This window comes from Somniosus microcephalus, chromosome 24, assembly GCF_052327205.1.
Source record: "Somniosus microcephalus isolate GS21.2 chromosome 24, FLI_Smic_1.0, whole genome shotgun sequence".
Taxonomy (NCBI): domain Eukaryota; kingdom Metazoa; phylum Chordata; class Chondrichthyes; order Squaliformes; family Somniosidae; genus Somniosus; species Somniosus microcephalus.
This window is the reverse complement of record NC_141010.1, coordinates 40,118,266-40,138,243: the sequence shown is the minus strand read 5'-3', so window position 1 is coordinate 40,138,243 and position 19,978 is coordinate 40,118,266.

Genomic DNA, 19,978 nt, shown 5'->3' with positions numbered 1-19,978 from the left:
ACTGTGTGTGACATTTTTTATATGTTAAAGGTTTAGAGAGGGAGACAGAAAGATGGAGAGAGACAACAACAACAACAACAACAACTAGGTGTGGAGTGTGCTGGCTGACATACAGCGGCACGGTTCAGGATGGCTCAGGGACCGAGTGAGAGGGCGCACAGTTCCAGGACGCGGTGCTGGAGGTCCTGGTGGAGGAGGTCCAGAGGAGGAGTGACATCTTGTACCCGCAGGGGGAAGGAGCCCACCTCGCCCTTCTGTCCCCCCTGTCCCTCTCTCCTGCAACAGCTGGTGCTGCTCTGCCTGGCCTCATGTCCTCCTCTCATTCCTCCTGCAGACCAAGGGGGAAGCCTAGCAAGATGCCCATGGCCAAGCACTCCCTTTCTCCTGGTGACTCCTATAAGGTGTCCCATAAGGTAGAATGGCACAGCATTTACTCTCTTTAGGTGAAGCGCTCAGAGAATTTCCAGAATAAATGTTGATAGAGTGTTGGTAAAGTCTTGACAAAGTATCCCAGAAAGTATCCCAATGTGTTTCAAAAGTCCTCTTCAAACCTCCAGCAACGAGTGAACAGTAAAAGGTGATATACCTTTAAGTAGCGCTCGACATCCTCTGCAATGGCTTGTTCACTCTCAACCAGCTGGTCACTGTTCCTCTTTTAAAAGGACCAAATAAATTAAACAAATAAACTGTAATTAAACCTCTAAAACTTTAAATAAACCTTAGCAAATCAAATTAAAATTTGGTTGTCCAATCCAATTATGCACTCCAGTCCCCGTGGCGCCCATCGGTCACGGAAGTGCTCGAGCACGCCGGCGGACACCGCGTGCTCCATCTCCAGGGCCACCCGGGCGCGAACATGGCCGCGGAAGAGAGGGAGGCAATCTGGCTGGACGACCCCCTCGACCGCCCGCTGCCTGGACCAATTGATGGCTTTTTTAGCCAGGCCCAGGAGCAGACCCACGAGGAGGTCCTCCAACCTGCCCGCTCCCCTCCGCACCGGGTGACCGTAGATCAAGAGCGTGGGACTGAAGTGCAACCAAAAATCGAGGAGCAGTTCCTTCAAATAATGGAAGAGGGGCTGCAACCTCTCACATTCTACATATATGTGAAAAACGGACTCCTCCAGGCCGCAGAATAAACAGGCGGTCTGGGAGTCCGCGAACCTACTTAAAAATATATTGCACGGGACTGCCCTGTGCAACACCCTCCAGGCCAAGTCCCCAATAGAGCTGGTCACTGTTAGGAGAGGGCGTTAGTTCAAGTGCTAGCCATCAAAGTGCTGTGTAGCCTCCTTAATGAGCGCTAGCAGGCCATTTAAGTGGCAATCAGCTGCTTAACGATCCTGCGGGCGGCTGTTCCTAGCGCAGGCTTCAACTCCTTTACCGAGATGGTGTCTTGCACTAAATGCGGGCTAAACCGGCGTTCCAGCTTAAGACCCCATCTTGGCCACCTCGTTGGCGCCTAAACTATCTGGGAAAATCACCCCCAAGAAATATTGCAACAGAGAGAGAGAGTGCTGTAAATTTGAAATTAAAAAAACACGGAAAATGCTGGAAATACACTGACAGCATGCCCATAAACATCAAAAGAGAAAAGACAGATTAACGATTTGGGAAGAGGCCTTTCGTCAGAAAGCGGTTCGAGGCTGGAGACGAGAGTGGGATTACCAATCAGATGACAGATCTATCCTATTGAGGAATGTGACAGGACTCTTAGCTGGATTTCCCCAGGTACCGAACAGTAACAGTGTCCACTGGCTGGATGGACTTGGGGCTTTCTAAACAGTTCACCCAACAGAACAGAATGTCCTGCATTCCCGCATGGTAATTTACTGCATAACTGAAGCGATCCTGTGGTGAGTTAGCTGTATTTGTACAAATTTACAATCTTAACCACCAGAAATTAACGGTTTGATCTTTCTTAACTAGTGTGATTTAAATTCTGCCAGCTGTAAGTCATTCTTTGGGCGGGGGGAAATTACCTGTTTTGATTAAGAAAAACTCACCCAGGGGCCAGTCCTCATGTGTGAGCTTAGACAGTGAATGCTGACAGGCTATTCAAACATGAGCAATACAGCTGAACCCTAACCTATATACACACACACACACACACACAGAGACACACGTAGACACACAATACACGGGTACACACACAAAACTACACACATACATAGACACACACACACGGGTACACACACACACACAACTACACACACACATAGACACACACACACGGGTACACACACACACACAACTACACACACACATAGACACACACACACAAATACATGGGTACACACACACACAAAACTACACACATACATAGACACACAATACATGGGTACACACACAAAACTACACACACACATAGACACACACACACACACAAATACATGGGTACACACACACACAAAGCTACACACATACATAGACACAAACACACACAAATACACGGGTACACACACACAAAACTACACACACACATAGAGACACACACACACAAAACTACACACACACATAGTCACACACACACGGTACTCTGATAGTTGCCAGCCATAAGAACTAATCCATAGAATGAGTCAGCAATATCTGAGGAGAAGGAAAGAAAACTGTAGGAACAATGAGCTTAATATCTGTAAACATTAGAAGAATATTTTTGCATTCGTTTTCAAAATGGGGGGCAATGATTGTTAAATTAAATACACATGTAAATCTTTATATGCTTAATTATCAGTTTCTGGCTCTCTAATTGTATCTTGTACTGTGAGAATGTGAATACCCAATGGGCCTGTGAGCACAGCTGTAAGAGCTAATGTGTCAACATCGCTCTGTAATCTGGGTTTGTGATGCATCAGAAACTGCAGTATAGTGTTATACAGCAGAGTCCTAGTACAGGTGCTGATGCAAGAATTTGTTGTACAATAGGTAACATCTGCTAACTTTTCTCTTCCTGCTTTAGGTAAAAGAATTTGCATTTACATCGCACCTTATGATATCTCAGAAACATCCCAAAGTGCTTAGCATACAACAAATTAATTTGAAATACAGCCGCTTTTGTTATGTAGTTATGCAGCAACCAATCTACATATAGCAAGATGCCACAGACAGCAATGCCCATTTAAATTGAACGTGATGGTGTTGGTTAAGAGAGGAATGCTGTCCAGGACATTAGGAGGACTCCCTGCTCTTCTTCGAACAGTGCCATGAAATCTTTAACATCCCCCTCAACCTGTTGTACAGGCAGATGGGACCCTGGTTTAACATCCCACCCAAAAGTAAGTGTTGGTCCCTTAGAGGCTGCGACAGGAGAAATTATATTGGGGAACAAGGAAATGGCAGAGGCTTTAAACAAATATTTTGTATCTGTCTTCACAGTAGAAGACACAAAAAGTATACCAAAAATAGTGGGAAACCAAGGGGTGAATGAGAGCGAGGAACGTAAAGCAATTATCAGTAGAGAAAAAGTACTTGAGAAACTAATGGGACTAAAAGCCAACAAATCCCCATGACCTGTTAGCTTACATCCTAGGGTTCTAAAAGAGGTGGCTGCAGAGATAGTAGATGCATTGGTTGTGATCTTCCAAAAATCCCTAGATTCAAGGAAGGTCCTAGCAGATCAGAAGGTAGCAAATATAACCCTGCTTTTCAAGAAAGGAGGGAGATGAAAACTGGGAACTACAGGCCAGTTAGCCTGACATCAGTCATCGGGAAAATGCTGGAATCCATTATTAAGGAAGTGGTAACAGGGTATTTAAAAAATCATAATATGATTAGGCAGAGTCAACATGGTTTTGTGGAAGGTAAATCATGTTTGATAAATGTAACTAGCAGGGTAGATAAAGGGGAACCAGTGGAAGTAGTATATTTGGATTTCTGAAAGGCATTTGATAAGGTGCCACATAAAAGGTTGTTAAGCAAGGTAAGGGCAAATGGGGTTGGGGTAAGGTATTAGCATGGATAAAGGATTGGTTAACAGACAGAAAACAGAGAGTAGGGAGAAACGGGCATTTTTAGATTGGCAGGCTGTAATTAGTGGGGTACCGCAAAGCTCAGTGCTTGGGCCTCAGCTATTTACAATCTATATTAATGAGTTAGATGAAGGGACTGAGTGCAACGTATCCAACTTTGCTGATGATACAAAGCTAGGTGGAAAAGTAAGATGTGAGGAGGATGCAAAGAGCCTGCAAAGGGATATAGACAGGTTAAGTGAGTGGGCAATAAGGTGGCAGATGGAGTATAATGTAGGGAAATGTGAGGTTATTCACTTTGGTAGGAAGAATAGAAAAACAGATTATTTTAAATGGTGAGAAACCATTAAATGTTGGTGTTCAGAGAGATTTAGGTGTCCTCGTACAGGAAACAAAGAGTTAGCAGCAGATACAGCAAGCAATTAGGAAGGCAAATGGCATGTTGGCTTTTATTGCTGGAGGGTTGGAGTATAAGAGTGAGGAAGTCTTGCTACAATTGTGCAGGGCTCTGGCGAGACCACACCTGGAGTACTGTGCACAGTTCTGGTCTCCTTGTTTAAGGAAGGATATACTTGCCTTAGAGGCGGTGTAATGAAGGTTCATTAGATTGATTCCTGGGATGAGAGGGCTGACCTATGAGGTGAGATTGGGTCTCTACTCTCTGGAGTTTAGAAAAATGAGAGGTGATCTCATTGAAACATATAAGATTCTGAGGGGGATTGACAGGGTAGATGCTGAGAGCTTGTTTCCCCTGGCTGGAGAGTCTAGAACTAGGGGACATAGTCTCAGGATAAGGGGCTAGTCTTTTAAGACTGAGATGAGGAGGAATTTCTTCACTCAGAGGGTTAGTGAATCTTTGGAATTCTCTGCCCCAAAGTGATGTGGATGCTCAGTCAATGAGTATATTCAAGGCTGAGATAGGTAGATTTTTGGACTCCGGAGGAATTAAGGGATATGGGGATAGGGCAGGAAAGTGAAGTTGAGGTCGAAGATCAGCCATGATCTTATTGAATGACGGAGCAGGCTCAAGGGGCCGTATGGCCTACGCCTGCTCCTAATTCTTATGCTCTTATGTTCAAAGGATGGTACCTCTGGTGTGCAGCACTCCTTTAGTATTGCCACTGCCATCTCAGCATAGATTATCTGTTCTGGCAGAAGTTGAACCGCCATCCTTCTAATTCGGAACCAAGAGTGTAGCAACTGAGCCAAGCTTACACCACAACCAGCACCAACAACAACAACAATTTGCATTTATATAGCGCCTTTACCATAGTAAAACGTCCCAAGGCACTTCACAGGAGCGTTATCAAACAAAATTTGACACCGAGCCACATGAGGGGTGAGATAGGTTTTAAGGAGTGTCGTCAAGGAGGAAAGAGAGCTAGAGAGGCAGAGAGGCTTAGGGAGGGAATTCGAGAGCTTAGGGCCGCAGCAGCTGAAGGCAAAGCCGCCAATGGTGGAATGATTAAAATCGGGGATTGCGCAAAAGGCCAGAATTGGAGGAGTACAGAGATCTCGGAGGGTTGTAGGGCTGCAGGAGGTTACAGAGATAGGGAGGGGCGAGGCTGTGGAGGGATTTGAAAACAACCAGCACCAACAACAACATCTTGCATTTATATAGCACCATTAACGTAATAGAACATCACAGGAGCACAATCAGACAAAAATTGACACTGAGCCAAAGGAAGGAGACACTAAAACAGATGTCCAAAAGCTTGGTCAAAGAGGTAGATTTTAAGGAGCATCTTAAAGGAGGAGAGAGAGGCGGAGAGGTTTAGGGCAGTAGTAGGACCCATACTTGACTTCCACTCTGCTGAATTCCCAATTTCTGTTGTCATGTTGTGGGGAGGTGTCAAGCAGGCATTTCACCTTGTGTTAGGGAAGGAGGTTGTAATTTGACGGAAAGTCCAGGCACCTCCTAGTAGGTGATTCAAAGCAGCATTGACAGAGGCCTGGGCATAGACAGATTTTCCTTAATTCACCGCTCCATTCCCACTCGGACCTCACCGTCCTTGGCCTCTTGCATTCTTCCACGGAAGCTCAACGTAAACTCGAGGAACAGCACCTCATCTTCCGATTAGGCACTTTACAGCCTTCCGGACTCAATATCGAGTTCAACAATTTCAGATCATAACCTCGGCCCCCATTACATTTTTACTTATATATTTCTTTTCCACCCTTTTGTTTTGGGTCTTCCCTTTCCCCCCCCCTTTCCTTATCTTTTCTCCTTCCCACATGGCAGCTGTTTCTCATCCTGCCAGTACACTTCACACCTCATCTGAGCCGTCTTTGTCTCCTCTGTCCTATTACCATCTCGTCTGGTTTTGAATACCTCTTAATGTCTCTTTACTTCTCTTTTGTTCTATCGCAGCCCTGCCTTTGATCTATTTTATTTCCTTTCCAGTTTTGAAAAAGGGTTTCAACCCGAAACGTCGACTTTTAATTTCTCTCCATGGGTGTTGCCTGGCCTGCTGAGTTTTTCCAGCATTTTCTGTTGTTATGACAGATTTTCCTTGTCTTCTTGTGGGGAAGTATCTAGCCTTTGTTTCCTGCCTCTCCGTGATAGTATAATAGCGAGTGGGAACTCAGCGAATAGAAGATCGTGGGAATCAAACCCATAGCGTTACACTTCGTGCTGCAGTGTGTCTGGTCTTCAATGTGCAGATTCACCCTGCCAAAAATGAAAGGGCCATGTTCTAACACAGCATCTCACCCTATTCCCCAATCACTATTCTAGCACAGTTGTGAGGTTAATAGTTCATTGTAATCTTTGAAAATTCTCAAAGAGCATGTCAAATTTTGTTTGATAACGTTCCTGCGAAGTGCCTTGGGACATTTTGCTATGTTAAAGGTGCTATATAAATGCAAGTTGTTGTTGTTGTTTATTACAGAATTATTCCCTTCTTGCTTCTAACACCAAATATGCCCTCCTGCCCTCTCTGTAGCCAGACAATGTTGAAATGGTCTCTCATCCCACCCTCTCACACTCTAACTCATTCCCTTCCTAGAACCTCAAAACCGCGGAACTTCTTAATTTCCTCAGTCGCCACTTCCAGCTACAGGCTTTAAAAATCCAAGCTTGATGTCACATAATTCCCCACTCCTTACCTCCTTCAGCCTTCACTTCCTACAATCTACAGGCTTTAGAAATTCGAGCTTGGCCTCACCTAATTACGGCTTTTTCTTTGACCTCATCTGCTATTCTTTTCAATCCTTGGGGGTGTCCTACAACTGTGGGCCATCAAACATCCAGCTGACTGTTATATATAAATCACTGAGGGGAAAAACAGCTCCCTTGGTCACGATTCACAACAAAATCGTGAATCAAGATCGCTTTCACAATTTTCCAGAAATAGCAATGGTAAGAAATCATCCTGCAATGTTCTCGATGTCACGAAGACACCGCAGCCACTGAAGTTCTTTCTTCTCCGAGCTTTAAATCACCTTTCCCTGAAGGATTACTTTTCCGAAAAACTGTTGACGGTAGGAATTTAACAGCTGATCTACGGATTCAAAACTGTTTTGTCAGCATTTGAATTTTTTTTTTAACTCGAGTTTTTTTTTTCGTTATGAAGGCTTGTAACATCACATTTAAAGCTCCATCCTGTTGCCTTGCTATGTAATAAAATGAAGGGCTGCACCAGTTGTTTTCTAGACCTGTGGCTGCTGCAGGATGTGAACATTCTCTGTGGTTCTAGTTTAGTTTCTCAGCATACTCGGTTTCTCTCACACTTTCACACACCTGAGGGTTGCCTGATTCCTTTCTTCTGGTTGTAATTCGTCGCCTCTCAGTCTGTGTGGTATGTGAGCAGGAGCACGGCACCATTATACATAGCGAATAAGATAACTGGTAGAGCAGAGCGACAAGAATGATTCCAAAGTGTGGGGGTGGGGTGAGCTGTTAGCAAAGCTTTAAAAAAAAATGTTCAATCCCTCCAGGCTTGGGAGCAGGCAGTTAAGGGAGAACATTACTGAAGTAAATAAAATATCAAATGGCCTCGATATGGTAAATCCTGAATATTACTTTAAAATAAGGCTGGATAGCAGGACCAGAGGTCATAAACATAAACTGGGGAACAGTAAATTTAAAGCAGGTAGCGGAAGGAATTTCTTAATACGTCTTAAAGGTGATAAATGCCTGGAGTAATCCACCAAACTGGGGAATAGAGATGCAGAGTTTATGTGTGTTTAAAATGCAGCTGGTTGCTAGGCAGAGACAATACTAGAGGGATGAATTTTGGTGGGCTGAATGGCCTCTACTCATCTTAGAGTTTTCTTATGCTTCATATTCAATCAAGTGGTTCGATCAAGTGAATTTAGTCCACTTTTTTTCAGTTATTTTTCTTCTCAGTTCACTTGTTTCCTGTGCTACAAACCTTCCAGAGTCGAATAGTTGGATGGATGACTTGCTTACAGGCCTTGGCTGATGGGGAGCACCCAGGGGTGATGCTCCCTCTGATATTTTTTTCTCCCTCTCAGTGGCAGTAATGCTTGGTTTCCACATGGGGGGCCCACCCACGATGGCATGGCTGAAATGATTAGCTCAAAGTACGGGGGAATCATAGGCGTGAACCTATGGCCCATCATTCAGTGTATTGAATCACCAGCAGTTCAACAAGTGAGTCTGGACATCAAATGCAATTTTATCCCTCCTCTCCTCCATTTCCCTTTCCTTAAGGCAATAAATCCTTGTTGGGTTGTGGTTGCACTGGCACTGGGTACCCAATTAGCCATTATTCATGTGCGAACTTTGGTAGTGAGCTCAGCAGGCTATTCAAATGCAGGGGGGCATCAAAGCTACGCCTGATCTTTTCCTCATCTCACTGGCATGCATTATGCAGGACTGGCTGATTTTCACCTCTCTAACCCAGGGGCACTAAGGCCCCTGACTCTATTCTATCTGATCAACCCTACTCTATCTGATGAACGAGTCACCAAGAGTGGCTCGGTAGCACAACTACTGACCGAGCTGGCCGAGTCCTGAAGGACATAACTACCAGTCTGGGCCTGCGACAGGTGGCAAGAGAACCAACACGAGGGAAAAACCTACTTGACCTCATCCTCACCAATCTACTTGTCGCAGATGCATCTGTCCATGACAGTATTGGCAGCAGTGACCACCGCACAGTCATTGTGGAGACGAAGTCCCGTCGTCACACTGAGGACACCCTCCATCGTGTTGTGTGGCACTACCACCGTGCTAAATGGGATAGATTCAGAACAGATCTGGCAGCTCAAAACTGGGCATCCATGAGGCACTGTGGGCCATCAGCAGCAGCAGAATTGTATTCCACCACAATCTGTAACCTCATGACCTGGCACATCCCTCACTCTACCATTACCATCAAGCCAGGGGACCAACCCTGGTTCAATAAGGAGTGCAGAAGAGCATGCCAGGAGCAGCACCAGGCGTACCTAAAAATGAGGTGCCAACCTGGGGAAGCTGCAACACAGGACTACATGAATGCTAAAATGCAGAAGCAGCATGCTATAGACAGGGTTAAGGGATCCCACAATCAATGGATCAGATCAAAGCTCTGCAGTCCTGCCACATCCAGTCGTGAATGGTGGTGGACCATTAAACAACTAACGGGAGGAGGAGGCTCCATGAATATCCCCATCCTCAATAATGGTGGAGGCCAGCACCAGAGTGCAAAAGACAAAGCTGAAGCGTTTGCAACCATCTTCAGCCAGAAGTGCCGAGTGGATGATCCATATTGGCCTCCTCCCGAGGTCCCCACCATCAGAGGAGCCAGTCTTCAGCCAATTCGATTCATTCCACATGATATCAAGAAATGGCTGAGTGCACTGGATACAGCAAAGGCTATGGGCCCCGACAACATCCCGGCTATCGTGCTGAAGACTTGTGCTCCAGAACTAGCCGCACCTCTAGCCAAACTGTTCCAGTGCAGCTACAACACTGGCATCTATCCGACAATGTGGAAAACTGCCCGGGTATGTCCTGTCCACATAAAGCAGGACAAATTCAATCCGACCAATTACCGCCCCATCAGTCTACTCTCAATCATCAGCAAAGTGATGGAAGGTGTCATCGACAGTGCTATCAAGTGGCACTTACTCACCAAAAACCTGCTCACTGATGCCCAGTTTGGGTTCTGCCAAGACCACTCGGCTCCCGACCTCAGTTGGTCCAAATATGTACAAAGGAGCTGAATTCCAGAGGTGAGGTGTGGCATTAAGGAGCCCTAGTAAAACTGAAGTCAATGGGAATCAGGGGGAAAATGCTCCACTGGCTGGAGTCATACCTATCACAAAGGAAGATGATTGTGGTGGTTGTAGGCCAATCATCTCAGCCCCAGGACAACGCTGCAGGAGTTCCTCAGGGCAGTGTTCTAGGCCCAACCATCTTCAGCTGCTTCATCAATGACCTTCCCTCCAACATAAGGTCAGAAATGGGGATGTTCGCTGATGACTGCACAGTGTTCAGCGCCATTCACAACTCCTCAGATAATGAAGCAGTCCATGCCCACATGCAACAAGACCTGGACGATGTTCAGGCTTGGGCTGATAAGTGGCAGGTAACATTCGCGCCACAGAAGTGCCAGGCAATTGTTGTGTATGTAACCGTTTACCTTTAAGGGAACTATAGAATGTGACCGTTCGCCTTTAAGAGCACTACTTCAGGGTGGCACTATTTATTGGCTCATGTATACTGTAATACCGATAGTGACCACACCAGTATATAAGGGTTGTGATACGTTAACTAGGGCAGAAATCGCCCAGACCTCTGAATAGTAAAGACCTGTTTTGTTTGTACTCCTAAAGTCTCTGAAGTTATTTACTGCACAACTTACAGACTTTACAATGGCGACGAGGCCGATCGTACCCTGCGGCAACAGTAGTTCCTAAGCAACTAAGGAGCGTCGAAGTGAGGCACCCGCCCTCGTCGTTCTGCTGGGTGAAAACTCGAGGCTGCAGCGATAGCAAAGAGGAAGATTTTGGCATTGAAAACTTCCATCTGCAACAGGCACTGACGGTTCCTTCTGCCACAGTGAGGAGCGAGCCGATCGACAAGAGAGGCAAGGCTGCCACGGACTGTGAGTAAGGGAACAGTAAAAGAAAATAAGGAAGGAGTAAAACCAGAGGATAAGGGCGGTACACTCGACCACGGTCGAGGGGGAAAGGAGCCAGACAAAGTCGGGTCCAGAGGCGCTGAGACCGGGAGCAGGCCGGGTGAGACAGAGCCGAGAAATCGGGAATTGGCCGAGAGCCAGTTCAGAGGCTGTAACTGTCCGCCGTCATCGGGGGTACCCGGAGCCGGTTGCCTGCCGCGGGAAGGAGAGCGCTGAAGCCGACGCGCGGGCTGGGGATCTGAAAGCCAGCGGAGAGCGCTGAAGCCGACGCGCGGGCTGGGGATCTGAAAACCAGCGGAGAGCGCTGAAGCCGACGCGCGGGCTGGGGGTCTGAAAGCCAGCGGAGAGCGCTGAAGCCGACGCACAGGCTGGGGACCGGTAGCCAGCGGCCGTCGCCCGCGGGGGAAAGTGTACCCCTCCCGCCAGGGGAAGAAGCGGGAAACCGCCATTGCCGTGGGCGGGGAGAACAGAAAAGCGCGGGGAAAACCGCCATTAAAGTGGGCGGGGAGAGCCGAGAAGCGCGGGAAAGCCGCCATTTTTCGCGGGAAAACCGCCGAAGAAGAAGGAAGAAGCGGGAAACCGCCATCTTGGAAATTATTAAGAATTTCAGAAAAGTAATAAGATTTTTCAGAAAGGCTGGTGTGTTCTCAAGAAGAGAGAAGAAAATTAATAATAAGTAAAGTAATACTTGTACTGTTCTCAAAAAGAGAAGAAGATGCCTAAGCGAGGAAATATTAATGACTTTAATGCAGAAATAGAAGACTGGGCCACGTATGTGGAACGCATAGAAATATATTGCGTAGCCAACGAAATTGAGGATGACAACAAGGCAATAACTTTGTTAAATTCGATGGGAGCAAAAACATACGGGCTTTTGAAACATCTAATAGCACCAGTTAAACCAGTGGACCAGACCTTCGAAGAGATCGTAACAGTGTTGAAGGATCACTTGAACCCCACACCGTTGATGCTGGCTGAACGATTTAAATTTTACGCCAGAACCCAGAGGCAAGATGAAAGCAATGCGGAATACTTAGTCGAACTGCGTAAGCTAGCGAAATACTGCCAGTTTGGAGGGAATTTGACAGAGGCGCTGCGGGACAAGTTCGTATGCGGCTTGGCCAAAGAAGGAACGCAGAAGCGACTTCTGGAAGAAAACGACCTCACACTGGACAGGGCTGTCCTCATAGCTTCATCGCACGAAGCCGCAGCGAAAGGGACGGCGGAAATGCAGCTAAAGGCGGCGGCACTCGGGGTGGACCAAATTACAACAAGCACTCCCAAATGCTACCGTTGTGGAAAGACAACGCACGACCAGAATCAGTGCTGGTTTAAGAACCAAGAGTGCAGGAAATGTGGCAAACTGGGTCACATCGCGAAGGTATGCAGGTCCGGAAAGAAGACCAACAAGCAAAGGAAGCCACCACCACAAGGAAAGTACAACAAGGTGCATCAGGTGGCTGAAAAGAGTTCAGACGAACAAAATTCAGACTCAGACCCAAACAGCCAGGAGCTGGATAGTCTGAGAATCCACCATGTGGGTAAAGTAACTGATCTACAGTTGATCTGGGTCACACTAAAAATAGCGGGAGTCCAAGTACGAATGGAGCTGGACACGGGATCAGCTGTATCCGTCATCAACCAAAAGGACTATCACCGGCTATTCTCTCACATACCCTTAAGAAATACAAAATTCGTATTACAGACATACACGGGGCATCATGTATACCCCCTGGGAAAAATACGAGTCAAGGTGAGAGATAGGGGTAAAGAACACCCACGAATGTATCTGTACGTACTACCTGAGGGAGGACCACCACTTCTGGGACGGGAGTGGATCAAGAAAATAGACATGGAATGGCACTACCGACAAGCAATGACGAGTGAGGACTCGGTGCAGACAAGCAGCTCAGACTCCGAGCCGGAAGACGATAAGTCCAGCTTATGTATGAAAAACAAGATTAACATGAACTCACGGACTAAGGTTGGGAAATCGATGGCGTGCATAAAGACAGAGAATTCTGAGTCTGTTCAAGCTACAGACAGATGCATTACGGAGGAACACCGGGCTAGAACTCAACGTTATGTCAAAGTACAACGACAATTAGAACAGTTGAGTGCCCGTCTCCTACAAGAGATGGAAAAGGTGAAAAAGTTCTGGGACACCGAATGGGAGTCCCTGGAAAGACAACAGAGACAGCCCGCTCAAGCAGAGAGCGACCATAGAGCCATCGTGGTCAAGTACCAATCACATCTCCCTGAGGCTGTTCAGGAACTAGAATATACACAGAACGATCCAAAGGAAGAGGAATCTTCAGGAAGTCAGGATGGTATTCCAGTTCACCTCTACGACTTGTTGCAAGCAGAGTGTAACGAGTTGAAAGAACAGTATGAACAGGCTCGGACTACAATCCTGGAAGGGGTTAACTTGGCAACTTCCGAAAAGCTCGTGTTAGTGAAAGAACATGAACGACTAAAGGTTGACCATAAGCAAGAATTACAAAGTCTGCAGGAAATGTTTGATGAGCTTCAGGCCAAGGCTGACTCATCGTTAGGGATTCAATCCATAGGAAAAAAATTAGTGGTGGAAGACATACCAGAACAGGGAATACAGGATGTCCAAGAACTCGTTAAATTATTAAAGGAAACACAAAATAAATATGAAGCGGCAATGGCCGAGGTCCAACGACTTGAAGAACAGATGCAACTGGAAATCTTTTCAGTGGAAGAAAAGGGAACTGTAAGAAACACAGAGACCGTAAGAATGGGCCATGAACATGAGCTTAAATCGTCAGAGGAGAAGGGTTTGGAGCTCTCAAAAGTTATTGAAATAGCCGAGGTTGCAACACAGACTGAGAAGATGGCAGCAGAGCAACCCTTAGATACCAAAAGTACGCTGACTCATGTCAAGGTTGAACAACAGAACGCTGAAACAACTGCTCCGGTAGAGGGATTGAATAGTCCGATCAATCAATCTCCAAAGGAAGTTGAAGTATTAAAATCACAAATGAGGTCATTAGTAAACAACTTGCTGAAAGCCCAGAAAAAGTTAGAGGAAGCGGAACACGTGAAGAAGTCTCTTCAGGAAAGATGTCTGGATTTGGAACAAAAGCTGGCTGACGTCCAGCTGGGTAGGGAGGACATAGAAGACCCTCTCGCTGGCCTAGCTCAGGACGACTCCGAATATTACTATGTCCTGTCCTGCCCAACTTGTAACTTCGACTCCCACCATACAGAAATCATGGAGGAGCACCGAAAGTCTACGGAACATCGGGAGAAGGTGGCTCTACTACGGAAAAAGGAGGAAGAGAAGGAGGAACTGCGCATGCAGCTGGCAGCTGACAGTGGAGCCCAGAGAGTCTCCAAGAAGCAGAAAAGGAAAAGTCGAAACAGAAGATGACCCATCTGAACCATGATTACCTCTACCAGATCACACACGTGGTCCCTCCGAACGGAGCCAATTCAGTTCGGAAGTTCAAACTGTTAAACCCATGGAAGGACTATTGAATGAGTCACTCCAGCAATGTGAACCGACTACACCACAGAGACTGAATCTATGAACTGTTTTCCACAGAGACTGAATCTGTGATCTGTTTTGACATGAAGATATATATGTTATTATGTTATGTTAAACATGAAGTTATATGACGTTGACTCCATCGAGAGTATATCTGTAAATTGTTATATGACGTTGACTCCATCGAGAGTATATCTGCAACCTGTTTATATAAAATTGAAGATTGTATGTTTAACGGGATTCTGTAAGTAATAAGCTAGGAAGGGAGGAGTGTTGTGTATGTAACCGTTTACCTTTAAGGGAACTATAGAATGTGACCGTTCGCCTTTAAGAGCACTACTTCAGGGTGGCACTATTTATTGGCTCATGTTTACTGTAATACCGATAGTGACCACACCAGTATATAAGGGTTGTGATACGTTAACTAGGGCAGAAATCGCCCAGACCTCTGAATAGTAAAGACCTGTTTTGTTTGTACTCCTAAAGTCTCTGAAGTTATTTACTGCACAACTTACAGACTTTACAGCAATGACTATCTCCAACAAGCGAGAGTCTAACCACCTTTCTTCGACATTCAACGGCATTACCATCGCCGAATCCCCCACCATCAACATTCTGGGGGTCACCATTGACCAGAAACTTAACTGGACCAGCCACATAAATACTGTGGCAGCAAGAGTGGGTCAGAGGCTGGGTATTCTGTGGCGAGTGTCTCACCTCCTGACTCCCCAAAGCCTTTCCACCATCTACAAGACTCAAGTAAGGAGTGTGATGGAATACTCTCCACTTGTCTGGATGAGTGCAGCTCCAACAACACTCAAGAAGCTCGACATCATCCAGGACAAAGCAGCCCACTTGATTAGCACCCCATCCACCACCTTAAACATTCACTCCCTCCACTGCCGGCGTACCGTGGCTGCAGTTTGTACCATTTACAAGATGCACTGCAGCAACTCGCCAAGGCTTCTTTGGCAGCACCTCGCAAACCCGCAACCTCTTCCACCTAGAAGGACAAGGGCAGCAGGCGCATGGGAGCACCACCACCTCCAAGTTCCCCTCCAAGTCACACACCATCCTGACTTAGAAGTATATCACCGATCCTTCATTGTCGCTGGGTCAAAATCCTGGAACTCCCTCCCTAACAGCACTGTGGGAGTACCTTCACCACACGGACTGCAACGGTTCAAGAAGGCGGCTCACCACCACCTTCTCGAGGGCAATTGGGGATGGGCAATAATGCTGGCCTTGCCAGCGACGCCCACAGCCCATAAACAATTTTTTTTTTTAAACTTCCTCAGCACCAAACCAAGGATTGAACCCCAGACTTTCCTGGTCTGTTTGTTTCAGCTGCTCACTGGATTCACATCCATGGCAAAGACCTTCAAGCAGGTTATTGAAAGCCAGTCAGAAGTTAAGGAAGACTCAAAGCAGTGAGCAGAAACACTCGGTTGAATTTCCATACAATAAAGACAATACAGAAACTGAACTCAAAGGCCCTGAAATAAACTGTGGGACAATAACGTACAAACACTTAATGCTATTTTACTGCAAGTGTTAGCCCTTTGAAAAGACTAAAACCTCTGCTAAAATGGCAGTGAGGAAATTTCAGATTGACATGTTAAGTGTTTGTTTGCTAATATTCCACAACATAACTTCAAGCCTATTATTATGTTCATATCCTAGACACTATTCCCAGCAGAAGATCATGATTTATTCCCATTGTTTCAGAATCTCTTCTAATAAACTGAGGGCGTGCTGCACTGTCGGAGGTGCCATCTCAGGTGGATGTAAAAGATCCAATGGCACTATTTCGAAGAAGAGCAGGGGAGTTATCTCCGGTGCCCTGGCCAATATTTATCCCTCAACCAACATCATTTAAAAAACAACCAGATTATCTGGTCATTATCACATTGCTGCTGGTGGGAGTTTGCTGTGTGCAAATTGGCTGCCGCATTTCTTACATTACAACAGTGACTACACTTCAAAAATACTTCATTGAGTAAAGCGCTTTGGGGCGTGCTGAGGGTGTGAAAGACTCTATATAAATGCAAGTCTTTCTTTTTTTATATGTGCATGTGCACTTATACAAATGTGAGAAGTCACACAACACCAGGTTATAGTCTAACAGCTTTATTTGAGATCACAAGCTTTCAGAGCGCTGTCCACCCCAGTCCAACACCGGCATCTCCACATCATCACTTATACAAAGGGTAACACATAACGAGGAGTACATGGGAACGCAGTAACACTTTAAGGCTAACAGGTGAAAAGATTCTTGAACTTGGCTTTTGCAGTTTATCAATAACATCTGATTCCTATGGTCTGTTAGTGGCTGGAAGCATAATCCTGCAGGCCATATTGGTTTCATTCATGTTTTAGTCTTGGTGCAATCATAATCAGATTGCAGACAGGGTTAGCACTAAGACTATAACACATGGGTAGTAACATTGCCACAGATAAGATGATTACAAACATAATGAATATTACACAGAAATATCATGTAATTTTAATAGACAAAAGAATACAGAATTTTAATAGACAAAATAATGCAGAGTGGATGGGAATGACAGTGAATAAAGAGGATGGAGACAGAAAGGAGGCAGAACAGGTAGCAGGGCAGTGAGAAGGAAAACAGGGCCGAGTGGAGGGGAGGAACAGCACAAAACTTAGGAAAAAACAGATCACACAGCAGCAAAGCACAATTAGAAGAATCAAAGTTGTTTTTGCAACTTGATCTGGTCCTTATTAAAATCTTTTGTATTAAAAAATTCACTGCATATCGGACAAAAGACAGTAACCAATCTCGGAGTCCATAATTTGCTGTCAAAACAACAATGAGGCTAATGGTGCTCGTTGTTATTTATGCGCAAATGGTACAGCAACTTCGGGTGAGAGCAGATGTGCGGTTAACCGCAAATATCCAAAAGTTGCTGTCTGTGTTGTGCCGCTCCGCCATTAGCTTCGCGGAAACAGCATCTCACTGCCATTTTATTTTAAATTAATTTCTCTTTTACATTTCCTTTCTGTCTCTTTCTCGTGCTCTCTTAATCCAATCTTTCACCATTGAATGCATTGCATGGTATGAAGTTGCTGTATCTGCGCAGTAGATACAAACTAAACTCACCACGGAAAGTTAAGTCTTGTCCATTTCAGTCTAAGTACCTTTTTAGCAAGTGATAAGTGTTAAATACTGCCAGTCAACCTCCCTGACACTGAAAATTAACGGTTACAAATGTGCAGTCTCATTCCTTCGGGTTTTAATTGTTGTTGGAGATTTTAAAAACGTAATATTTTAAATTTAAAAATGTTTTTTATATTTCCTTTCTGTCTCTTTTTTCACTCTCTCTTAATCCAATCTTTATTTCTCTTCCTTTATTTCTCTTTCTGTACCTGACTTGACATTGAATTCACCAACTCTAATTTACACTTCCTTCTCAGTCCTTGCGCTGTTAATTTCACAATCCTTCACTCTGATTGGGTAGAGAGATACACAGGTGCTTGCCCTGTTCACTCAGGTCCTAGATGCCCGGTTTCCCTTGCTGCACCATTAGCAGCAGTTTGTCACGCAAAAAATGTAAAAGCCTAAACGTGCAAGGGCAAGTCTAACGAACGGCAGACACCGTTAGATGCCCTGCTACAGAAAAGTTATGGTCCTATGTTTCCTAACGTCACCCAAACCTCAGTAGATTTGCTGTTTTGTAATTCACTGATTCGTTTTGCTTACTGTTTGCAAAAGCCAGTCACATGAACAAGCTGAAAGTGCAACGCTACATTATGACTGTTACGACATTTCAAAAAATTCATTTGCTGCAAAACACTTTGTGATGTTCTGAGGTCATGAAAGGTGCTATATAAATGCAAGTCTTCTTTTATCTTTTACACTTGCAAGGAGACAATGGCTTGCCTCCACTATATTGCCTAAAATCGAGTATTGCAACAGCGGGTAGAGCAGGAAAATAAGCCAGGATCTCCTAAAAGCATCGTCAGCCAGTTTTCTCCCCTTACCCAGCATGGATCTCAGCCAATTGCCCCTTGAGTGACCTGCTGCAGTTAATGATGGTGGGGAGTGTGGGCGGGGATAACGCTAGGGAAACTAGGTAATCCCCACTGTTGTAACACCATCCCCAGGTAATACCAGAAGAGGAATGGCAGTACTTGCTGAGGTAGTGACTGGCGGATTGCTGAAAGACAACATAGGCTCAGTGTTAGCACTATCGCCTTGGAGTCAGAAGCTCATGAGTTCAAGTCCCACCCTAGAGAGGGCTAGACTTTATTTACCGAGATGAGTTGGGGGTGGGACTGCTGCCTTCCGGGTTCTAGTCCCACCCCCAGTGACGGCTGATGAACAAACGCTATATTGGCCTTGTTAAGCCCGCCTTGTGGGCTTGCCGGCCAATTAAGGGAAAGCCGGTGTCAGATGACGTCAGTGGATGACGCTTCATCTGCCGGTTTTCTTAAAGGCATATGCACCACACTTGTTTGACAGATGATTTGACAATGTTTGACTGCATTGAAGTGCTGTCAAACACAGACAATCACTGTCCAAAGGTGAGCCCTTGCACCCAGGCTCTCCAATTACTCTCTCCTTGGGATAAAACAGATGGCAGCCGCACCTGAGATTGCAGAAGCCGTCTATCACTTCTCCCAATGAGTTGAGGCTACACAAACACTTCACAGCTTGTCACCTGCAGAAACATCTAACCACATTAAAAATTACTTTCACAACATGTCCTTACCTCTGATACTAACCAGTGTCCAATTGCATCCTTCACACCACTTCTGCAGCTGTCATCCAAACACCAACATAATAACAGACCCACAGCACGCCTCACTTACCCTGGCGAGGTTCCCCGACGTCAGGAAGCCCGCAGCAGCAGTCAAAATATTGGAAAAAGCCTCTTAACTGCCTGTTAACTACCTGTTAACAGGCAGTTAAGTGGCTATAATCCTCTTCCCGCCACTAGGAGTCAGGTCCCTGTGCAAATCGGGGACCCGACTCCCAGAAAGATTGGTTGGAGGCGGGTTGGGAGCCGCTCCCATTTTTGGGGATTTTCCCAGCAGTCCCACCTCCAAACCTGCCTCCTCAGGGCTGGTAAAATCCAGCCCTTAAGCACATAAATTAGGATGTTTGTGCCATGGAGGGAGTGCAGCGAAGATTCACCAGGCTGATACCTGGGATGGCAGGAATGACGTATGAGGAGAGATTGGGGCGATTGGGCTTATACTCACTGGAGTTTAGAAGAATGAGAGGGGATCTCATTGAAACTTATAAAATCCTAACAGGACTAGACAGACTAGATGCAGGAAGGATGTTCCCGATGGTCGGGGAGTCCAGAACCAGGGGTCACAGTCTAAGGATAAGGGGTAAGCCATTTAGGACAGAGATGAGAAGGAATTTCT